Consider the following 23724-nt stretch of genomic DNA (forward strand, 5'->3'; position numbering starts at 1 on the left):
AATCCGATTCAAATTATGTTAGGGCGAATCTCACATTATAAATAGATGCTATGTACCTCAGTTTAAGAGGTAGAGGATCAATGAAAGAAAATGAGACTTAGAGGTAAAGGATCAATGAAAGAAAATGAGACTTAAAGCCCTACTTTCGAGATTTCTCTATCTTTTTCTTCTTTTTCTTTTTTTTTTAGAGAGAGAGATTTGAGTTGAGTGGGTTGAAGAAAATCTTTTTCTCCCTGATCAGATCATTAAATTACATGAAGAGATCATTCCAAATCTTCATACCCCCCACAGAATGCAGACAAGTTGCAATTTTTTTTAATGGAGGAACATGTGGGACACCACAATTGTGAATTAGATGATCAAGACTGATGGGAATTCCAAAACAAGGAACTTAATTCTCATGCAATTAAAGAATTTTGAAGATGATATAGTATTGGTTTAGAAGTGTAGAGAAAGCAAGGTGGCCTCTTCTTGAGGCTATCCTGCAAACACTAGTTTCCTTCTCTTCATGGCAATGTCCATGGGAGAAAACCCACTCTACTAAAAGACACAGCTTGGCCTCCCATTCTCCTTACTCTTTCTCCTTTTGCTGACCCTCCAAATTCACTCATCCTTCTTATATTTCTACAGTATTTTTATGACTTTTGGGAGGTGGGGATCTCTTTGCCATTAGTTGCACATGAGCATGTGAGAGAAGACAAAGCAAATCCCAACTCCACTGTATATCTTCTCCCACATATCCATGCAGCCATGGAAAAAAGTCTACCGAACAAGTGATGCTCCCTCATTTGCCCAAACAAATCTTTACTCTAACCTCTTGAAGTTGACTCGTGAACTGCTAACTTTCTCCCAGGGGCATTGCCTTCTAGTTTCTATATTGATGTGATGATCTTTAATGTCTCGGATGCAAAGGACAGTGATGTCATCGCAGTATCAACTCATATGGAAACATTCATTGTATCACTTCCATTTTTTTGATTCTCATGTCTCGTTTTCCTCTTTTTTACTTTTTCCTTGTAGCATTTTCCTGGACGTAGCATGGGATGTATATATGCGGAGGCGCAGCAAATTGTTGATATCAAGGTAGGTTGAGTGGTCGATTATGAGCCGTCTTCTTTTATGTCTATGTCATCAATCAATTTCTACTTAAAAGAAGGAATTAATGCTAATATTTACTTTGGTTTTGGATTTGGATAGAATTATCACTCTTGATCACCTTCTTCCTCCTACTCGCACCAGCACTTTTCCTTATCTCATTCGATAAGAAACTGAATGGTGCCATCCTCCATCAACATTAAGGTCAAATTCTCGGTGTAGAAGATCATTCTTATTCAACCGTTTATGAAATGTATTTAGAGTAAAATCGAACTCCCTAAAAAACCTGCTTGCTTTGAATACTATCCAACACCAGTGCAAGCTCTCTCGTATATCAAAAAACAAAAAAAAAAAGTAAGGGAAAAGAAACATGAAACTATGCCAAATTAAGGCTCAAAATGCCACTTTGTGGAATGCTGCAGTCCAACTAAATGCAAATAACTTACTTCTCGAACTTCATATATAGTGAACAACGCGCACCATCCAACCTTCAAGTCCATGGTAGGTTAGCACAATGGACTCTATACCTATGGATTTGGTCTAGTGATGGCTATGTTTGACTTGATACTTCCAATTGATTTGCGATACATTCTACTAGAGCTCTGTAAAATGCAATGTTCTACTGAATTTGTTGGTTGTACTAGAGATTGACTTAGGATTAAATCATGCCCGAGTTTAAGGGGTACTCAAAGAGGGCTACCTAGCCGAATCCAGAAAGATTCACAGATTTGATGTGGACCACTTTGACTACTACGCGTAGGGCTAGAAAAGGTTCAGAAGTGAAATCAGCCAATCAAAATGCTAAGTCGCAAGCCAAGTTTCCGAAAGCTATAACTTGGTCATACGATGCCCGATTGAGATGATCTTTCCTTTTTGAAATTAGATAATTTTTCAAGATCTACAACTTTAGGTCAATCCCCTAAGGATTGTATCGGACCAAAATTTTATCGTTTAGGCTCTAAGACGGACTGATCAAACTGAATTTTTTTTTTTTCTGGAAAGATTTTAATTTGATGTTATCTTCCAATGCGTAAAAAATTATGAAAGGGATCCAACCCAAATTGTGAAAAGGAGGATCTCACTAATATTATAAATAGAGGTTATGTGTCTCAGTTTAGGAGATGTGGATCATCGATAAAAGAAAAGAAGACTTAAGCCCTTCTTTTGTAATTCTTTCATATTCTTCTAATTTTCTTCCAAGAGATCCGAGTTAAGTCAGTTGAAAGAAATCTTTCTTCTCCCAATCAGATTATAACCAGTCGTGGCATGCATATGTTGTCAATTGCAAGTCAGATTACCATCCGATCATTCGAAATCCCCCCGTGAATGTTCATCATATACGCAGGACAACTAAGGATATTCAAGGCAAAAGGTCCATTCCATTCACAGTAAAGGCAATTTCTTGTTTCCTTCCAATATAAGAAATGGAAGAAAATTAATAACCTCTAGTCCCCAAGGAAGTCACAACAACCGAAGGGACAAACAGAGGCAGGGAAAGGGCTTGAAAGGATTGGCAGCTCAGGCCTCGCATCATGATCATGGAGGCAAAAGGAGAGAAGAAAAGCTTGTGGCGTCCTCAACGAACCGGGACCGGTGGGTCGATTACCCCTTAGTGGCCATGGCCTGGCCCCAGCCAATTGAAGGCAACAACACGTACACAGGAGCCTTAAGGCCCACGCTTCCCCGGGGGAGAAAGAGAGATACCACTCACGTACTTACCTTGTTTTGCTTTCCTTTTCCTGATTGCAAGGGCCATGCACTCGTACCCTTGGCTGGTTCTGATCAGCCGAGGGCTCCTGGACACGCAAATAGCATCGCAGGAACGCAACTTTCAAACTGAGACTACTTTCTCCAGTGGGACCAACGACACATTACAGAGTATCCCTCAAATGATGATCTGGGCCCCACCAAAAATCAGCAGCTAAGTCTTCTACACTGGAAAATTTCTACAGCCTAATTAAGCATTTGATCATCGATCCAAATAATAATAATAATAATCTTAATTTGTTGCGATTTCTTCCCACTTAACATCAAACATTCTCTGTTACTGGATATTTGAATGTGGATATCCGAATTGCAGACTTATTAAGATCTGTAATTTTTATAAACAGGGACTACTTGTTAGAGAGTCTGCACTCATTCAAATTCTGGTATGTTGAACTTAATTACTAAAAGTGATTGGAGAATTGAGGAAATAAATCTATATGAATTAATAATCCTTATAACTTGATGGAGGGATGCAAGCAGGCCCTTCGAATAAAGAAGTGAGGAGAAGCGAATGACTGCTAGTGTAAAGGACACAGATCCTGCATCAAATCCATGTTATGTTGCTGCCCATTTAGTGACCTTGGAGATAATCCACTGCTCTAGCCTAGTCTCTGGAATTTCCTAAAGAAAATGAACATGGTTGTTATGCTACTAAGTGCTTCTGTACTGTGAGGTTGCGAGAAAATGAAACTACCAAACAACCCTTCCTGCCTACTGAGAAAAAAAGAAGAAAAAAACAAATAAATAGAAATTTTTGCTCTGTCACCCTGGCAAGCAAGTTTCTCGGCCCCCACCTGCTGCGTACGACTCATCTTATTGCCCCCACCCACATTAAATTCACCACCAGGAAACCCATCTCAGAGCGCAGCTGCACCACCCCAGTGAGGGGTTTCAGTGATAAGGCTGGGGTTGAGACCTAGGAAGTAGGAGTCCCCCCCCCCCCCCCCCCCCCCCCCTCTCTCTCCCCCCTCAACTTCCCCTTTTCTTCCCCTTTTGTGGTTTTTGTCACCTTATCTTCCTTTTTCCAACTAGTTGTGGCTGGCTTGTGTGGTAGGAGGCCATGAGAGAAGCGTTTTGAAGCTGAAGGAAGTAAAGGAAGAGGAGAAGGAGAAGGAGGAGGAGAGGACGAGAAGGTTGCGTCTAACAAAAATGGGCCGGCACTCATGCTGCAACAAGCAAAAGGTTAGGAGGGGCCTCTGGTCACCTGAGGAAGATGAGAAGCTCATAAAGCATATTTCCACCTTTGGCCATGGTTGCTGGAGCTCTGTCCCAAGACTAGCAGGTTCAGCTCCTCTCTTTCACAAATATTATGTAATGCATTCACACTTATATCGAACCCAGCCTTTCGTTTAAGATTGTACACTTGAACACAGGCCTCTAATACGTTTTACCTACTCTACCAGTTGCATGCAGCATCTGACGTTTTTAAACTTTGTTTATCTTCACTTACTTCATATTAGCGGATCCTCCCTCCCCCTCTCTTTTCTGTGTAGATGTGTGTGTGTCTGTGTCTTTGTGCGCGTTCACAAATTATCATCTTTTTTTGTTGTTCAATTGGCTATGGTTCAGGGCTGCAAAGATGTGGCAAAAGCTGCAGGCTAAGATGGATCAATTATCTAAGGCCAGACTTGAAAAGAGGGAGCTTCTCTGCCCAAGAAGAATCTCTCATCATTGAACTCCACAGAGTGCTAGGAAACAAGTTATAGTATTCTTTTTTCCTCCTTCTTCTTCCGCTACTCTTCCTTTGTTTGGAAATTCTTCATGTTGTTTTTATAGACATAACTACCATCAACATAATCCAATCTGCTATAAAAGTGCATGGATTTCTACAGATGGGCGCAGATAGCCAAGCAGCTCCCTGGAAGGACAGACAATGAGGTGAAGAACTTCTGGAACTCCAACATAAAGAAGAAGCTCATGGCTCATGCTGTGGGGGGCCTCAACCCAATCTCTTGCACTGGTGATGAGTTATTACCGATGAAGTCGTACACAAACCAGTTGTTTTGTTCACAAGACCATTACTATATTCTCAATGGGACACCCATGCCACATGGTTATGATGGCCATGACATGACTGCCCACATTGCCAATAGGGCAAATGCACCCTCTCCATTAGAGGCTTCTTCTTATAGTCACACATGGCCTTCGGACCCTCGTCATCATCTTCATCAACGCCCCGATGATCACCGGCATCGAGTGGAGGACTACGGCGGTGCTCCGGTGTACAATGACGAGATCGTCCCCTTGCAGTACACAGAAGCTCCATGTAGCGGTTCCAAGCTCGTGGTCGCCTACAATCAATCAGTGGATACCCAAGAATGCACCATTCCAACTTTGTCAGTGTCCTGTGAGATCGATGCAAATGCTAGGGTCCCATCTTTTCCGACTCGTCCTCACCTATACACTCCTCAACAATCAACCAATCCGATGGACTTCATGGATATGATCATAGGATCGTCTTCATCTGGAGAGGTCTCAGATGATAGCCTTGCTATGGTTCCTAGTTTGCAACCACATTGGGTTCCCTAGCTAAGGGGTTGTTGGCATTCCATGGTTTGATCTTTCCCTTCTCCTTAAAACCACCGTATCGTGTATATATATATATATATATATATATATATATATATATATATATATATATATATATATATTTGCATAAATTTTATATAAGGTTGCGGAAGTGAAGGCGAGGAAGAAGCTTGTCACATGGAGATGCCTTAAAGTTGCCATCTGCTTAGGTTTACTGAGCCATGGACAGAAGCAGAATATGCCCCCTTGAATGGAAAATTGCTTTTATGTTGCTACTTGTACGTGTTGGTATCTTTATATGCAAAACTTTATTGTATATTTCCTTAAAACGACTGTGTTGAATTTTTCTCTGTTATCACTTTCTCTGTCTCTCTTGCATGCTATAATCATGTTTCATTTGTTGATATTAAAATGCTTAATTTCTTATATGGCATATCATTTAATCATTCTCAGATAGCCATATAAAGTGACTGCACAAGCTTGGTGCTTGTACCTATATTTAATGGCCATATCCTATTTGTGAAATTCTAGGTAGAATACCTCTCTCTCTCTCTCTCTCCCCCTCTCCCTCCCCCTCCCCCCGCATGGTTGCAACGAATAAGCCAAGTCCATTAAAGCAGCAGATGCTTGGAAAGGATCGCAACTTGCCCCGGAAGGGACGAGAAGTACCTCTGTTTAGAAGTACCTCTAATCCTGACGGACGACATGTATGGACAAAAGAAATAAATATTCTACGGCTCACCATCTGCGAGTCATGTGAACGTTGCAATGGGACGGCAATTCTCAGTAAGACTTCTTATCGGAAAAGAAGTGGACTGTTTACCTTGAATGCCCCGGGGAAAGCTACTTTTTTTTCTTGGTAGCAGGCTAGACGAAAGAACCTCAGAAAGAGATGGAAGGAATGATAACTGCTTGCATGCTATGTACTAGCCTTTAAATACGTGGGAACGACAGAATTGTCTAGAGATTCTCGAGTGTTCAAATAAAGGAATTTATATGCTGAATAGAATAGACAATGAGAATTGAGTTTAGCTTCAATAGATTATTGCATGGCATCCATCATAAGAAACGCCTATAACACTGGATATCCTACTCATCTAGTGTACTTGTTTTGTTTAAGAAGAAATTTTTTCCATCAATCAAGAATGTTTAGGGTAGATTCAACCAACATATATGCTCTTCTTAGTGGTAGACGTACGTGGGATATTATCATTGACAAGGTTCATCAGAAGCAACTACATTTCCCTGTTCCGACTCCATGAGCCTTTGTTCTTCGTCATCCATTGTTGCTGGAAATTGAACCCAGGGCAGCAGTCGGCTGAGAGGGGGGAGCTCCGGCGAAAATTGGCGGACGGCGTCCTCTGTAGGGCCTGCAAAAGAGCCGGTGGCCGGGGTTTCTGGCGCCGGCCCTCCAATGCCTAAGTCAGAGAGGCAAAGATATATGGAGGAAAATATGTCCAGAGTTTCAGCGTCCAGCCCTCTCTAAGGTGGGAGGGTTTTCCTTTTTATAGAGGGATACCGGATTACCTATAATGTGACGGGGCGGAGCTGCCGTATGATTGAGCATGTCGCATGAGTTAATGCAGGATCGTGTGAATTAATGCCTCGCCGTAAGAGATTAGGCCGGGGCCAAGGAGTTGTCATGGCTGATCAGACGCAGCCGAGCAGATTTGCGTGGAGGGCTTGAGATCCGTAGATAGCAGGGGTCATGCGTATTAATTGTTGAGTAAGCTGGAGGTCTGCAGAGACCATACGCATTAATTGTTGAGTGAGCCGGAGATCTGCAGAGACCATACGCATTAATTGTTGGCGGCGGTGGCAGGGGATGGTCTCTGGACGAGCCGCAGAAAGATGTGACCGCGGCGGGTGGATGGTGAGGTCGGGCTTCCGAGGTCGAGAGCTCCCAGGTCCGGTACTCGGTTGGGCGTTTTGAGGTCGAGCATCCGAGGTCGGGCGTCCGAGGTCGGGCGTCCGAGATAGGGTGCTTCCGATCACGTGCTGGTTATGTGCTCACATGCTTTGGGGGCCGGGACTTGTATTTCCCCCAACACTACCCCCCGACTTCCGAGTTCGGGCTGTTCGCGAGCTCGGACGTGGGAAGTAGTTGCTTTTATTGCAGTGGTGGGGGCTAGGGAGACTTAAATTGTGCCGACGCTCCGCGCGCTTCGTGGTGCTTTTAATGAGAGGAGAGGGGGCGACGCCCTTTCGTCCTTCGAGGTCGCTTCGTGTAGTGAGCTCATGATGGGGCTCCGAAATCCGACGGGACACCGTCTCGATTTGGTATTCGAGGCGCCGGTCTGGAATGAATGCGCTGCTTCAGCTTTTGGGGCCAGCACGTGGCGCAATCTGGACGGAAGGCGGGATTCAGCCCTGCCGATCTGGGCCGTCAGGAAGGTCTATATAAACCCCTTAACCTGGCCCTAAAAAGGTTTCGCTTGGCTGCTTCCCTCTTTTCTACCGCTTCCATTCTCCTGTTTTCCTTTTCCAGTCGTGACAGAGCCTTTCCGGCGGTGCCCCAGGGCGATTTCCGGCGGTGCCCCAGTGCGATTTCCGACGATCCCCCTCGTAGGTCACCCCCCCACACACTAGTTAGGGGGTTTTCTTTCTTCTTCTTCTTCTCCTTTTGTTGTTTTTCTTCTTTCTAAAATGGGTTTTGGTCCGAGTGAGGTCGGGTCCAGTCTGTCGGGGGAGGAATTGGAGCTGGTCCACATCCGGTTCTTTTTTCGGCCCGGGTTTCATCTCGAAACTGCGAGGCCGGAGGATAGGGTGACGCAGCCGCCCCCAGGTCGAATCGGAGTGCATGTCGAGACGCTCTAGGCCGGCCTACGGTTCCCCCTCCATGAGTTCGTGAACGACTTGCTGGTGGAGTACCAACTCGTCCCAGCGCAGCTTGCTCCGAACTCATGGAGGACTATTGTCGGATTTTTATCCCTTTGCCATGCGCATGGGATCTCGACTTCTGGTAAGCGTCTTCCGCCGGTGTTTCTTATTGAAGACGAACCCGGCGGACAGAGAGTGGCTATACTTCGCCTTTCGGGGCGGTATGTCACTTTTCCGAGGTGCCCCTCCCTCTATCCATGAGTGGAAAGGGAGATTTTTCTTTCTTGCGTTCGAGATGTCGTGGGGATTCGACCCGAAGTGGGGGCATCCCCGGCTGAAGGCCCTCAACAGTTTCTCCGAGCTCACGTCGGACGAGCAGAGGGTTCTCGACGCTCTGCGGGGTCTCGGAAAGGACATCAACCTGACCGACCTCCTAAGAGAGGAGGCCTTGGTGAACGTCGGCCTGAGCTCGGCGCGCCCCGAGGGTAAGAGCGGTCGTATTGCTTTGTTTTCTGTCTTATTTGTTTCCTTCTTTCCTTACTTAGAGTTTTTCTTCTTTTCTTCGTTTCAGATATTCCCCACATGCCGACCAGCAACACATCTCTCTTCTCCCGTCTGAAGAGGAGGGCTGCCGAGGCCGGCAGGGCTCTTCCCGAGCCTCGAAAGAAGACCAGGCCAGCTGCTACTTTCGCCCCCGCCGAGGTGAGGGGCTCCGGGGCCGGGACATCGGGATCTGCCCGGGCGAGGGCCCCAGTCACCGAGCATACAAGCTCGGGTTCCGGGGGAGCGTCGGACTCGGTGCCTTCAACACGTCCCGTCCCCATCTTCCAACGAGCAAGCCGACCAATTGTCCGTCTGCGGCGCTCGGGGCCCGAGCCGAGCAGGGCCCCAGGGTCTCGAGCACGTCCCACCCCGTCGCCACGAGCTCGGGCGGGCCGAGTTCTTCGGGGGCCGGAGGACGTTCTGGGGAGGAGTTGGCCGTCCCAGAGTCTCCGATCCGCGAGGGCAGCTCGGCCTTCCGGGACGGCGACGTCGCGCACGCAGTGTTCCGCCGCGCGATGCTCTCGGCCGATCAGGCCGAGTTCAGAGCCCTTGGGCTCGAAGAAGTTGTCGACCAGACGTACCGCAACACTGTTCGGGTAAGCCGACCTAGAGTCTCCGATCCGCGAGGGCAGCTCGGCCTTCCGGGACGGCGACGTCGCGCGCGCAGTGTTCCGCCGCGCGATGCTCTCGGCCGATCAGGCCGAGTTCAGAGCCCTTGGGCTCGAAGAAGTTGTCGACCAGACGTACCGCAACACTGTTCGGGTAAGTCGCTTTCTCATTTTGTCTTTAGTCATCGGTATTCTCTTCGTTTTCACTTATCGTTGTTTTTCCTGCAGCATATTCACGAAATCAACACTCTGGAGTCGGCCGAGAAGAGGCTTGCAGAGTCGGAGGCCGTGTTGGCGGATGCCATTGCGCGGAGGAGGCCACTGAGGTCGGGCGGCGAGCGATCATCAATGAGCTCGAAGAGGAGAGGGCCATGCATGCTCTGGCGAGATCAGAGCTGCGCGCCTCCAAGGCGCGCCTTGCTGAGGCTCGCTCCGAAGCCGCCGGCTACAAGTACGAGGGCGGAGTTCTCCGCCTAAAGGTTGAGCAGCTTGAGGCCCGAGAGAAGAAGGCACTCGAGCGAGCTGAGAATGCCGTGGAGCTCTTCAAGGAGTCGGAAGAGTTCCGCGACATGCTGGAGGAGGAGACCGTGGACGGATTCCTCCAGGATTTTGAAAATTTTCGGATGCAGATGGCGCGATACTGTCCCCAGTTCGACCTTTTGGGAATCCGTCCAAGATCGGGGTTCGGCGCGGAAGACGAGTTCGGCCTGCCCTTGGCACTTGAGGACGAGGGGGAGGCCGACGAGACCGAGGTCGAGGGAGAGATCGCCGAAATCGAGGTCGGGGGACAGGTCGCCGAGACCGAGGCCATCATGGCCGATCAATCGGCTCCAGTGGCTCCCGCTGGGGAGGTTGCTGAGGGAGTTCCCGAGACTGCTGGCGGAGCTTCGGCCGAGCCTGCCGCGGAAGGTTCCGAGCCGAGTCACGTCGAGGACCTCCAAGTGATCATCGTGGATGACCCCGGCATCGATGAAGCCGCCGCCTCCTGAGACTTGTTATCTTTTTTTTTTTTTTTGTAAGCGAGGTCGGCCTCCAAACTTGTCGTACGGCCAGTCCTCAATTTTGTATTTCAGCCTTCGGACTTTTATCAATGAAAGAACTCCCTTTGTAAATTCATGTCTACTTTTCTCTTTCTCGCGTAATGGGTAAGCCTTTACTTTAATCATCTGAGTTGAATCCTTTCCGACGAATTTCTCTAAGTGTTCGAGCTCGGCTAGGCTCATAGACCTAGGTTCGGATCGTGTTTGCTGAGCTATCAAGCTAAGGTCCGATAGGGATGGCATTTGGGCATCGGGCTCAAATCTTAGGAAAATTCACCAAGTCTTTGAGCTCGGCCAGGTTTGTAGACTTAAGTTCCGCAGGCTTGAATTCCAACCACGTTCGCTAAGTCAAATTCTCTTCAGCGAATTTCTCTAAGTCTTGGGACTCGGCTAAGTTCGTAGACTTGGATTCCGTAGATTTAAGTTTCGACTGCGTTCGCTAGGGAAGGCTCCAAGCTTAGACTTTGAAAAGTTCACCAAGTTTTCAAGCTTGGATTCAAATCTTGCCAGGCCCTTGAGCTTGGCCTCCGAATTTATAAGGCACTGAGCTCGGGCCTAGGACCCCGAAGGGGTTTTGTTAGGCCTTCAGATTCATCTTCTAGAATATTCGGCCAAGTTTTTGAGCTCGGCTTTTTCGGACGTAGGTTTACAAAAAGTTCTGGGGTTGGTCTCCGAGGAGACCGTGGACCAAAGTCGAGTTGCCGTTGGGGCCTTCGCAGCTGTTGGCCTCGGGCTTGGCCGAGGTTCCGACGAATAGAATCGGAACCTATGGTGAGTGCCTTAGCCCTTTCGAGCTCGACCAGGGTACCAATGGTCGAGGTCGTCACTGCAGACTGGCGTCGACTTTTCAATGTTTGGGCTTGTCCGAGTCCTCATTCAGAGGGGTCTATATAGGCTAAAATGGAGATCACAAATGGGAAGAGCGTGCACGGGGTCGATGGGCCCTTGGCCCACGGTCGACTCAGAAGAGCATCCCGACCTTGGTCGGGGGAAATCCCGAGCTTGATCGGGATCTTGTCGGCGATATAAGTAAATAGATGTAATGGAGCAGGTGCTAAGCGGGATGTACCTCTTGCCTCGTTAGGGTCAGGCGCCTTATGTTGAAGCAAGCCACTTCATTCCTTGGCCAGCTTTCGAAGGCGTTATTTGGCTTGAGATCCGCTTCGAGGACACCGGCATATTAGGAGATGTTGTCGTCGTCGGAGATTTGCGTAGGTGTTATTCCGTTGTCGTCGTCGAGTGCCATGGAGGGCCGTGAAGGTACTACCCCGTCTTTTCGAGGTCGAGGGAGCTCGGGCTCACTGTCGACCTGGTGACGCTTTCCGAGGTCGAGGAAGTTTGGGACTCTACGGTCGACACACGGGGCATCCCGACCTTGGTCGAGGTATCGAGCACGAGGTCGAGGGAGCTTGGGCTCGCTGTTGACCTGGTGATGCTTTCCGAGGTCGAGGGAGTTTGGGACTCTACGGTCAACACACGGGGCATCCCGACCTTGGTCGAGGTATCGAGCACGAGGTCGAGGGAGCTTGGGCTCGCTGTTGACCTGGTGATGCTTTCTGAGGTCGAGGGAGTTTGGGACTCTACGGTCGACACATGAGGCATCCTGATCTTGGTTGAGGTATCGAGCACGAGATCGAGGGAGCTTGGGCTCACTGTTGACCTGGTGACGCTTCCCGAGGTCGAGGAAGTTTGGGACTCTACGGTTGACACATGAGGCATCCCGACCTTGGTCGAGGTATCGAGCACGAGGTCAAGAGAGCTTGGGCTCGCTGTTGACCTGGTGACGTTTCTTGAGGTCGAGGAAGTTTGGAACTCTACGGTCGACACACGGGGCATCCCGACCTTGGTCGAGGTTTTTGAGGGAGATCGAGTCCAAGCTCGACGTCGACGTGGCAAGGTGTTCCAGACTTGTCTGGGGCATCCGAACTCGGTCGGGTATCCGAGCTTGGTTGGGCATCCGAGCTCGGTCGGGCTTTCTGAAGATCACAAATATCCCAATATCAGGAGAAACACGGAACAATTAAGGAGAGTTATGAATAAATTGTTAGGAGAAAGAGGCAAGAGTTGCATTTTCAAGTGTTGTGGACCCCCTGAGGGGAGCTATTGACAGTATATCCGGAGGTTCTCGAAGTTCCAACTTCATGGGACGAGGATTCCATCGAGAGACTCCAACTTGTATGCCCCGGGCCGCTGCACTCGGGCAATTCGGTATGGTCCTTCCCAATTCGGGGCAAGCTTTCCGCGCTCGGTGGGCTGAGAAGCTTCAGCTCTCCTGAGGACGAGGTCTCCTGCCTTGAAGAGCTTGGCTTTTACTCTGAAGTTGTAGTACTGTGCCGTTTTCTGTTGATATCTCACCATGCGAACATGGGCTGCCTCCCTTGTCTCTTCGATGAGGTCCAGGTTACCCCTGAGTTGGGATGAGTTGGAGGTTGTGTCGTAGTGTTCCACTCTTGGTGAGGGGAGTCCGATTTCCAGAGGGATGACAACTTCCGTTCTATATGCCAGGTTGAAGAGGGTCTCGCCGGTAGGAAGTCAGAATGTGGTTCTGTAGGCCCAGAGGACGTTATAGAGGTCTTCGACCCATTGCCTCTTGGATCGGTTGAGCCTGGTCTTGAGCTCCTGAAGAATGGTGCGGTTCGTCACCTCAGTCTCTCCATTCGTCTGTGGATGGGCCACCGAGGTGAAGCAATGATCGATGCCGAGCTCGGAGCAGAATTCTCTAAAGCGGACGTTGTCAAACTGACGGCCGTTGTCAGATATGAGGATGCGGGGGAGTCCGAATCTGCAGATTATCGACTTCCAAACAAAGTCCCGCATCTTCTGTTCGGTGATCCGGGCCACAGATTCGGCTTCGACCCATTTGGTGAAGTAGTCGATGGAGACGATCAGAAATTTTCTCTGCCCGGTAGCTAGGGGGAATGGCCCCAGGATGTCGATCCCCTATTGGGCGAATGGCCAGGGGGCACTGATCGAGGTCAGCAGGGTCGAGGGCCGTCACTGGATATTGGCGTTCTGTTGGCATCGATCGTACCTTCGGACGAAATCTGTTGCGTCCTTTTGGAGTGTGGGCCAAAAGTATCCTTGACGCAAGATTTTATGAGCCAGTGCTCGGCCTCCTAAATGGTTCCCACATATTCCTTCGTGGACCTCCCGCATGGCATAGTCCACCTCTGACGGGCGGAGGCATCTGAGGAGAGGAGAGGTGAAAGATTTCCAGTAGAGTTTGCCTTCATATAATATGTATCGAGAGGCTAAACGTCTGACTCGCCGAGCCTCGAGTTCATCATTGGGGAGGACTTCATTTTGTAGATAGTTAACGAGCTTGTCTATCCAGCTCGGTTCAATTTCGATGCAGAGGGTCGGCTCAGGCGCCTCGGTGCTGGGCGTTTGGAGATATTCGAGCATTGTTGCCATAGGAAGCTCGCTCATGCGGGAGGTCGCCAGCTTTGACAGTTGGTCTGCCCTTGAGTTCTCTGTTCTGGGGATATGTTGGATGTTGAAGGAGCCCAGGGCAGATATGAAGTCCCGCACCTTTTGGAGGTATTTCTGCATTGTTGGTTCTCTGGCCTCAAAATCTTCCAAGACCTGGCTGACGACCAGCTGGGAGTCACTGAAGACCCTTAGGTCCTCCACGTTCAGCTCCTTCGCCAGTTTGAGCCCAGCAACGAGCGCCTCGTATTCTGCCGCATTGTTTGAGGCGGAGAATTCGAGGCGTAAAACCTGCTCTACGACCACCCCGTCCGGGTTGGTGAGGATGAGGCCTGCTCCGCTACCCCCCGAGATCGAGGAGCCATCCACATGTAGAGTCCATGGTTGCCTCGGGGTTTCCATCGCTGGCGCTGGTGCAAGCTCAGGATTATCCGGCAAGTCGAGGCGGTCGGTAGTTCTGTTGTAGGGCTCCACTTAGGGCATTTTGAACCTCGGTGGGACCAGCTCGCCCTCGATCTGGCAGGAAAAGGGGGACTTGGTGGTGAAATCAAAGTCACCCTCGCGCCTCGCCTTCCTGCTATGAAGCGCTTCAATCTGGTGCTCCAGGTTTTCGACCTTTCTATCGAGCTCCCCAGCCTGGAGGATTATCACAGTAGTCTGCTCCAGCTCGTGGCAATATGGAGCTGACTCAGCTTCCGAAGGTTGCGGCCTTCGGTCTATGCTCCTCCCCGGCATTTATCTCCGGGGAGACATCCGGGCTGAGCCTTGGTAACAGCATCGTTCTTCATTATTAGCCCTTGAGGAGCCGTGGAGATTCTGGCCCTGGGGCACGGGCCCGTTTGGAGGGTGCACTGGCTGAACCTGGGCCTGTGAAGGCGGCACAGGCGTGGCTCCCCTTGGACGGCTGCGGCCAAGGCTTGAATCTGTTGCACCAAGACATCAAACTGTTCCAGCTAGACTTGGGGAACCGGAGCAGCCGGCGACGGCGAGTTCTGGACAGAGTGTCTAGGACTTGGTGGGAGACGCCAGGAGGCATTAGAGGCTCCTTTACTTCTTAACTTCATGGCCACAACTCGGGCCCTTCCTCTAGCGCCAACTGTTGCTGAAAATTGGACCCGGGGGCGGCCGTCGGCTGAGAGAGTGGAGCTCCGGCGAGAACTGGCGGGCGGCGATCCGTCGGCGGGCGGCGTCCTCCGTAGGGCCTGCAAAAAAGCCGGTGGCCGGAGGTTTCCGGCGCCGGCCCTCCGATGCCTAAGTTAGAGATGGCAAAGATATATGGAGAAAAATATGTCCAGAGTTTCAGCGTCCAGTCCCCTCTAAGGTGGGAGGGTTTCCCTTTTTATAGAGAGGTACCGGATTACTTGTGATGTAACGGGGCGGAGCTGCCGTATGATTGAGCATGTCGCATGAGTTAATGTAGGATCGTGTGAATTAATGCCTCGCCGTAGGAGATTAGGCCGGGGCCAAGGAGTTGTCATGGCTGATCAGACGCAGCCGAGCAGATTTGTCGTGGAGGGCTTGAGATCCATAGATAGCAGGAGTCATGCGTATTAATCGTTGAGTAAGCCGGAGGTCTGCAGAGACCATACGCATTAATTATTGGCGGCGGTGGCAGGGGATGGTCTCTGGGCGAGCCGCAGAAAGATGTGACCGCGGCGGGTGGATGGTGAGGTCGGGCTTCCGAGGTCGAGAGCTCCCAGGTCGGGTACCCGGTTGGGCGTTTTGAGGTCGAGCATCCGAGGTCGGGCGTCCGAGATAGGGTGCTTCCGATCACGTGCTGGTGATATGCTCACGTGCTTTGGGGGGGACTTGTATTTCCTCCAACATCCATCATCTCATTAGCAATGGAATTCTCCTTTGAATTGAACTCGTCTGTTGCATTGTCTGATTCGCCCACAACCAAAGCAACAAATTCATTCCAATGTTTTCGTAAGTAAGAAGATTCTGCCAAAACTTCTTACCTTTGCTCCAGTACTCCCTCCCAATGGAGCCTCTTTGGTCGTCGAAGCTTTTCCATAAGCTTCTCGACCTCCTCTTAGGACGTACCTCTTGACTAGGATCATCGAGAGGTTCATATCCGGGAATTTCTTGATTGCCGAGATCATGGCGATTCCATCCCATGAATGCAGGAACGAAAATTCCAGCTCGATCCATTCCAGTGTTTGGTAGGAATCGTATCATCTCTGGAATCACCATTCCTTCAATTGAAAAATAATGGTTATTCCACCATTAAATGGCAATGGATGATATTCTAAACAGTGAATTGACTAGTAATATTTGCGATATAAACAAAACGTAATGAATAATATACTTGATATAAATTTAATATTGATAATTATGATATAAATAAAATGTAAATATTTTAATTTATATTTAAATGTATTGATATTATATTAAAAATAATAAAAGTATCAGGAAATATGGGTTGTAATATTATGATAATAGTTACTTCAAGGTTTACTATATATATGTTATTAAGGAACAAGAATTGTGCAATACATATTATATGAAATAAATTATTAAATGAAAATGAATATAGAACAAAAATATATTAAATAAATATTCAAATTAATTAACATATTCTATTAAAGTAAAAATACAAAATAAAAAAACAAAAATAAATATCAATACCATACCAAACTAGAAAACATAAAACTAGAATATCAGAAGATATGTTAATTAAAAATTACAAAATATAAATTAAAATTGGAACAAAATATAATAAAATATGTATAAATAAAAAAGAAATGATGAATAGAAATAAAGAAATTATTAAAACTAGAAACAAAAATAAATAGTTTAAGAAAATATAGAAATTGTAGTAATCAAAAATAAAATATTAATTACAAAATAAAAATTCAAACCATAAATAGAAACTAAAATATAAATTAAAAAATAGAAAATAGTTAACATTCTAATGTACGATTGGCCAAATTATATATCAGAACTGAGCTTCTATTTCTTTTCTATGCATTCCTTTGTCTCACCCAAACAATGAAATACGAAGCATAATTTCCCCATCTGTTTCCGCTATATTTAGATTTCCACTCCAATTCTTTTTGATTCTTATGAGCTAGCCACAATGTTAAGGTTTTCATCCATCATCTTGCTCTTCCTCATGACTTCTCCTCTAACCATAAAATTTTTAACTTCGGTCCATGCTTTAGTTTAACATATCTATGATTTAATACAATATATTTTTTATCATATTAGAAACCATTCCATTTTGTTACATCAACATCCCAATATTTTTCTTGACATTAGAGAGTAGAGACCCAACATGCACACATTCTTTCACATTTAACAATTGCATGCATTCCGCATGCACAATACTAATGTATATAAATCAAAAATATCATATAAAATAAATTTAGAGTAAATTACAAAAATCTTCTAAAGATTAGGGTAAATTACATTCATATCGAAGAGTATGAAAAACCTACGTTTATCTCCTTGAGGTTTATTTTATCCAATACTTTAACCCATAACTTAATAGAATGTTTGTCAAACTATTAACTTTTAATGGGACCCAAATGCTACGTCAAAAAACTCTTTAAAAATGATCAAAATAACCTTACAAAAATCTTCCTAAAATTTACGTTTATTACACGTACACCCAATATTTTGTAAAACCTTATACTTCCACCTGATTAAATTGACATTGTTAGTGTAATTATTTATTCATTGTAAAAAGTTAAAATTACCTCTATTAAAAAAAAGCTTTTCTTTCACTTTTCTGACTTCCGGATCTCTTTGAAATCTTCCATCTTCAAGAGTTTTCTTCCCTTCGAGATTGAGCAACTAGGGTTTCTTTCTCGCTTTGCCACCTTACCATAACCATTTCTGTCCGACAAGCGATCGACAACAAGTTTCCTTTCCAACCGGCATCCAGCAACAAGTGTTCTTCTTGATCAGGTTCTGTTCTTGCTTCCCCACGGCCACCACGTCATAGAGATCAGGGATGACGATGTATTATTTGTTGATTATGAGTCCTAGTTGTCGAATATCGTATATATGATTTCTTGATATTGTCGTTGTTGATGAAGATTCCTTCGTCTACATATGGAACTTTTTGGATAGTGCATCAGTTGCGGTTCCATGTCCTAGCTTAAACTATGGACAAACTGGCTTAAGTGATAAAACTCTTGATACTAGTTTTTTGCAGCAAAAAATTTTAGAGGTATCTACTTGCTTGAGAGATCTACATTGCTTTTCTTTCGGCACATGGCTCTTTTTTTGATAATTCATCAAGATCAAGCTCCAGACCTATGATGCCTTATGGTTGTTCTCCTCTTTGGATGGATATTATATTACTTAAGGTTAGTTTGGTCATTTTTTTTTTTTTTTTCTGACATAGCATTTATGTCTCATTTAAGTTAACAGTTTGGCTAACAATCTGTTAAGTTATAGGTTAAAGTGTTTTAGTGGGATAAGCATAGATTTTTCAAACTATTGGATATAAGTATAATTTGCTTATAATCTTAAGGAAGTTTTGTAATTTATTCATCACTTAAGGGCAATTTTAGCTTTTCATATAAGGTAAACAGATTTATTAACCCATTATTTTAACTAGGTATAAGTGTAATAAACATAAATCTTAAAAAGATTTTTGTAATTAACTCATAAAACTAAAAGGGATTTTCTTTAATGTAATGTAACTTCAATGCAATTTTATTTGAAAACAATGCTTTAGAAATTGTGTAGATGTCACCATTTTCGTTTCATGTCAGAATGACCCAAAATATGGGCCCAAGGTTGGCCCAGCCAAGCTTCCCTGGCCTTGCACGGTCTTGTACCCTTAGGACCTGAAATCTAAGCCATCCATCTGAATCACAACGTGACCATGGGATCCAGATACCCAATGGTCATCTAAACTTCCAGACACGACTCACAACGTTACCATCCGACGTGGCACGTCTCTAACGGCTCCCAATAGTTTCCACGTCACGCGCCGACTTAACCCAAAGATCGCGACACCCACTTTAAACTACTCCGGCGGTATACGCTACCGCAGCCCGAGCCCTATACGGCTATACCTATAGACTGCCGAGAAATACTCCACGGGTGACGCTAGGGTTTCCAACGGATCAAAAAGAGACATCGGAGGGAGATGGGAATTCGAATTGATGGGGAACCTTGTTCGAAGCCGCGCGCCCGAGCTCCAAACCCTAAACCCTCGGATGGACGGCTTCTCAAGCTTCCCTTCCCGCGTCCCCCGGCAATTCCACCTCGACGTCGCCTCCTATCGCGCTCTGTTTCGTGTCTTCTCCTGCCTCGACGAAACCCTCGTTCGTCCTCATGAATCTCGTAAATATCCAAACCCTGGATCGGATGAAGTGCCGTAGAGCTCTTGTACCGGTAAAGATTCGATCTTTGATGGAAGATGTGATGGAATCGTGGCGGAGGAACTCGGGCATGGTTGGAAAGGGGGAAGGCACGGTGGATTTGGAGGCAGTGAGAGGAGTAGAGATTCGGCATGTGGAAACCGTCGGTTTGATGATTCTTCTTTTAATGGAAATATTGGTTTAAGGGAGGAATTAGGCGACGGCAGAGACTTTCCAAAAGATGTACCTCTTCAAAACGCTAAAGTAGCGGATGGCAAGGATCGGAATTCCTGTTCAGAACAAGGAAGGAATCATGAAACTCTAGATGCAAACGGTAAAAAGATTGTCTCTGGGGAAGGAATGATCTATTCTTCTGAGGAATTACTTCATGTCTTCATGGTAAAATGAGAGCACAGGGCACGGTCAATGCATAAAAATGATGTATTAACTGAATATACGTTTCCTGAAAAGCATGTGATGGATAAAGTTCGGGATAAAGAAATTAAGTTAATGAAAGAATGAGGAGAAAGGTTGCAACAAGTAACACACTGTTGTCCCGATTCTTTGATGGAAGTTTTGGGTCAAGAAAGATGAATTCCAGTAGTGTCCAATGTTAGGTTCAGAGGATGATGGAGACATCAAGAACGATGAAATTTAGTGGAAAGGACGACATCTTGTGGCTCTCCTAAGAAAGAGCATACAAACATGTTTTGTACTGAAGCAGACATGCATGCAAGTGAAGGTAACTGCAAGGGTGATGAGTCAGCTACGCCCATACATATTACCAAGGATGAAATAATGCATGTTTAAAAAACTCACGCTCTAGAATTGGCTGGATGTGGGAACTCACGCTCTAGAATTGGCTGGAGAGAACTCAGAAAAAACAACGAGTACCAACAAAGAAAAACATCCAACGATGAGGTATGATTATATTTTTTTTCTTTTCTGAGTGTTACATTACCATTTTAGAAAAACAAATTTCCATTCTGCATTTTCTGTGGATGGTCCTGCTCTCAGAGTGTTGGCATTGTTTTGCAAGCTTTTTTTGTTCTATCGATGAATATGCTGCCATGATTTATTTGCTTGTTATTGTTTCTCAAAGTCGATGATTATATTTTTTTGCAAATTCATATATGAATCAATATGTCTTCTGTTGCCATTGGAAATCAGCCCGACCAAGGCACTGAGCTAGTTGGGCTGCTGGAGTGCTCCAATCGTCAGTTGTTTAGGTCGGAAGATCGACTAAGGGTCACTGCTTGTCCCTGCAATGACGGTTCGATGGCTGCTGAGCTTGGGTGGTGATGACTCCTACACTAGTCACCCTTGAAGGTGATGGAGATCTAGCTCAGACCTTCGCTCCGACGTAGGGATCTGACATGAAACAACAAAGACAGGGGAGTTCTCTTGCCGGAGAGCCGACGGGGATCTTTTGATGCCTAAATCAGTCTAACTTTTAAGAAACAACGAAGGTGTTGTGAGAGCGGCAGAATGACAATGCAAAAGAAATAAAGGAGCGCTTCTAGGGCTCAAGAATGTTTGTTTGGAGGGTCCTCTGGGAGTTGTTTATATAGGCAATGATCGGCACCTGTCGTCAAGGAAATCGAGTATGCGGATTGGCTATTTTTGATAACAGATTGCGCATGTCAAAGATCATGCCTGGATGTTTCGTCCATGCATCTCGCATGCAGTTATGGAAATTGTTCACAATCGTGGCTAAGCTATTGCCAGTTGGGGGGTAAGAGTTTGAAATTCGAAGGACTCTGCGCACACCTTTAGGGTCTGCCATGTGGCAAACTTTGTTTGGTTGGTCAGAAGTTTCGTGGTGAGCTCTCACTGGTTGGTATGCCATGTCGGCTGTGGTTGGCTCTGAGGTGTATCGTCTTCCATTAGAGACATTTTCAAAAATAACTTTAATACATTGTTTGTTTAAAATTGGGATTTCATTTTTCATGGACAATTCTTTTTCTAATGATTGTTTAATATTCAGTAATTCATTGAAATGGTGTTTTTGTTTTTATATTTTTCTTGCTATTTGCAGCACGGGCAAAAGTTTTTGTATTAAATAGAATAGTTAATCTTGTAATCATCACTTTTATCTTTGCTTTAAAAATATATTATTGCTTTTACATGTTCTTGGTATCATAAAATTAGATTTCTAACTTATCTAAGTGATCTGTCAGACATGTGCTGCTATACTGTTTTTACAAGTTGGTTCTTTTAATTTGACAATATGTTGTTTTTGCTACTACAGAAAAATGGTCTTGTAGAGCAGATGTTCTAACTCATCCAAGTGATCTATCCGAAATTTACTACTCCAGTGCTTTTTACAAATAAGTTCTCTTAATCAGACACAGATATGCTGGGTCACTTTCACATGTTGTAGGATAAGGAATGGCTTATACCATTTTGGCTCCTATAGGAAACAGGTCAAACCAAAATGAAATTTTGAATTGCATTTGAATATTTTTTTTCACCTTCTGGATTCAACTTTTAGCATTCTTAGGTTTTGTTATCCGTAAGATGGAGGTGAACATGGAGATTAGCAGCATCTTTCTTTTACACAGTATTAAATTTGATCCAATTTTTGTATTACCTCCTAGTCTTTCTTTGGTCTATTATCTTCATGTAGTCACTAGTTTCTTTGCAATGTCTACATATTGCAGGCTCTTGAAGCGAGGGTGATGAGAAGGCGAGGAGCTTTAACTGAGGAAAGAAAAGCTAAACAAAAGGTTGTGTACTGGTTCCTGTATTACTTCCTTGCTACCTAGATGTCAATATCATAGTGAAAACTACTTCATTGTGTGAAGTTTTCCCTCCTGTGGGGTTGCAAGTCCAACATGGTGTCAGAAGAGCACTGAAAGGATTCACATGGTCAAAGCACTTGCCATCATAATTTCATTTTAGGATAAAACGAATATAGGTGCGAAAGAGAGCCCAATTGCAGTGTCTTCTTCTGAAATCATCTTAAGCTAGAGGAATGGTAGTCATACTTGTTTGGTGGGTAAAGTGACAGTACTCAATCTAGAAAGGGTCAGCTTTGCCATTACTGTGGAAAATAATTCCAGCCCTAAAGGAGGTCCTAAGGACCACATTGTAATGTATAGTCATCTATGTACAAAGCTGGTGCATTTGATTTTAAAAATTTACTAGTGGTTTTGTGGATGCTTGCTGGATCTTGATGTGGTTAGGAAACAGCTTCCTAGGATTTTTATAGAAGTGATTTAGTTGGGTATGTAGAGGTTGTTGCATTTAATATAGGCTGCATATCTCTAAATACATTTCTTGATTGTTGACCACAAAATACATCTCTTGATTGGAAAAAGGAATACCTTTAACATAAAAGTGTGACAGATATAAGTGATGAAATATGAAAAATTCATTTTATCATTTATGAGAGAGAGAGAGAGATAGAGGTTGGACCCTTATTTTATTTTCAGTCATTGAGCTTGGATTAAGATTCTTGATTCATGTCACCATTTTTTTGGTAGAGATTCATGTCAAGTTTGAATGAAAGGATTATGAGATAGTCAATGCAAATGTTAACGCAACACCATGCAGCCTTATGGAGAGTACAGATATCCTTATTTTCAGCTTGCTGATAGTTTCTTGAAAGGAGATGGATGGCGAAGAAATGCATTTCTCTATATGTTTCTGGTTTTGCTCTTAAATTTTATTAAAATATGTATGAAGAAATTGCATTTTGTATCAAAGATGTTTTCTTTTCTTGATGGATTAAACTTGCAAGACCTAATCCTCCCTCTTTGATGGATTTGATGTAAAGCAGCACTGTTGGAAAGATGACTGAGTTCACCAACCATGCTGCATAATCTACGCATCTGACAGCAAGTGAACTTTTTAAATATAATTAAATTGTTTGATAGGCTTTGGCCTTCCAGTCTGTAGTTAAAGATTTACATAGTTGTCAAGGGCATTGAAAACTTAAGGTCATTTTTCCTACTAAAACAAGAACATGCACTCATGGTCATATTTAAGGTTTATTTGAATGACCTATTAGAAAATATTGAAGAATATCAAATAACTAACTCTCAGTGCGACATGAACAGATAAATTAACAATTCATGAGTGGCTAAACATTTTATTATTTTTAAAATTTTGAAACAAACAACTATTGAAGGCCTCACAAACAATGACTGTTACATTAACATGTAGGTTTCTCTAATTATATGGCTTTCTTCACATTTCATCAACCACATGCAATCTCAAAATTTCATAATATGTATGCAATGTTCATTACTTCATGGTCCGAGTTTTAAGGAACTAGTTCTCCTCCTCATTTCATTTTTTTTTTTTGGAAGAGTTGTGCAACTTGAGAGACCAACCATTAATGATTTGATGTCATCAGATTCTTGAGCATTTAAGAAATGAAAAAGGAACAAGGCATGTTGTAATGTCCGGGCCCACAACCTACTAGGCCCAATAAGAAATAGGCCCAGTAAGGGGTTTGGGCCCAAATTTTTACTGTGGGCAGTATTATTAGAATGGCAACTAGGAAGAGGTTGCCACATCATGCTAAGAGATGAAGGGACAAGGCCACAACTGGCCAACAGA

The 23724-nt window shown here is 45.1% G+C and overlaps 1 long non-coding RNA gene across 2 annotated transcripts; it reads left to right on the plus strand.

Moving 5' to 3' along the window:
- The first annotated feature begins 18639 nt into the window (after positions 1 to 18639).
- On the plus strand, positions 18640 to 22301 carry LOC113461122. 2 transcript variants are annotated; one of them, XR_003383187.2, is made up of 3 exons: positions 18640 to 20076; positions 20326 to 21581; positions 21819 to 22301. It is a non-coding gene; the product is annotated as an uncharacterized LOC113461122 (long non-coding RNA). The 2 variants fall into 2 exon arrangements; XR_005511362.1 differs by lacking the exon at positions 20326 to 21581.
- The last annotated feature ends 1423 nt before the right edge of the window (positions 22302 to 23724 follow it).

The sequence above is a fragment of the Phoenix dactylifera genome, chromosome 4 (assembly GCF_009389715.1).
Source record: "Phoenix dactylifera cultivar Barhee BC4 chromosome 4, palm_55x_up_171113_PBpolish2nd_filt_p, whole genome shotgun sequence".
NCBI lineage: Eukaryota > Viridiplantae > Streptophyta > Magnoliopsida > Arecales > Arecaceae > Phoenix > Phoenix dactylifera.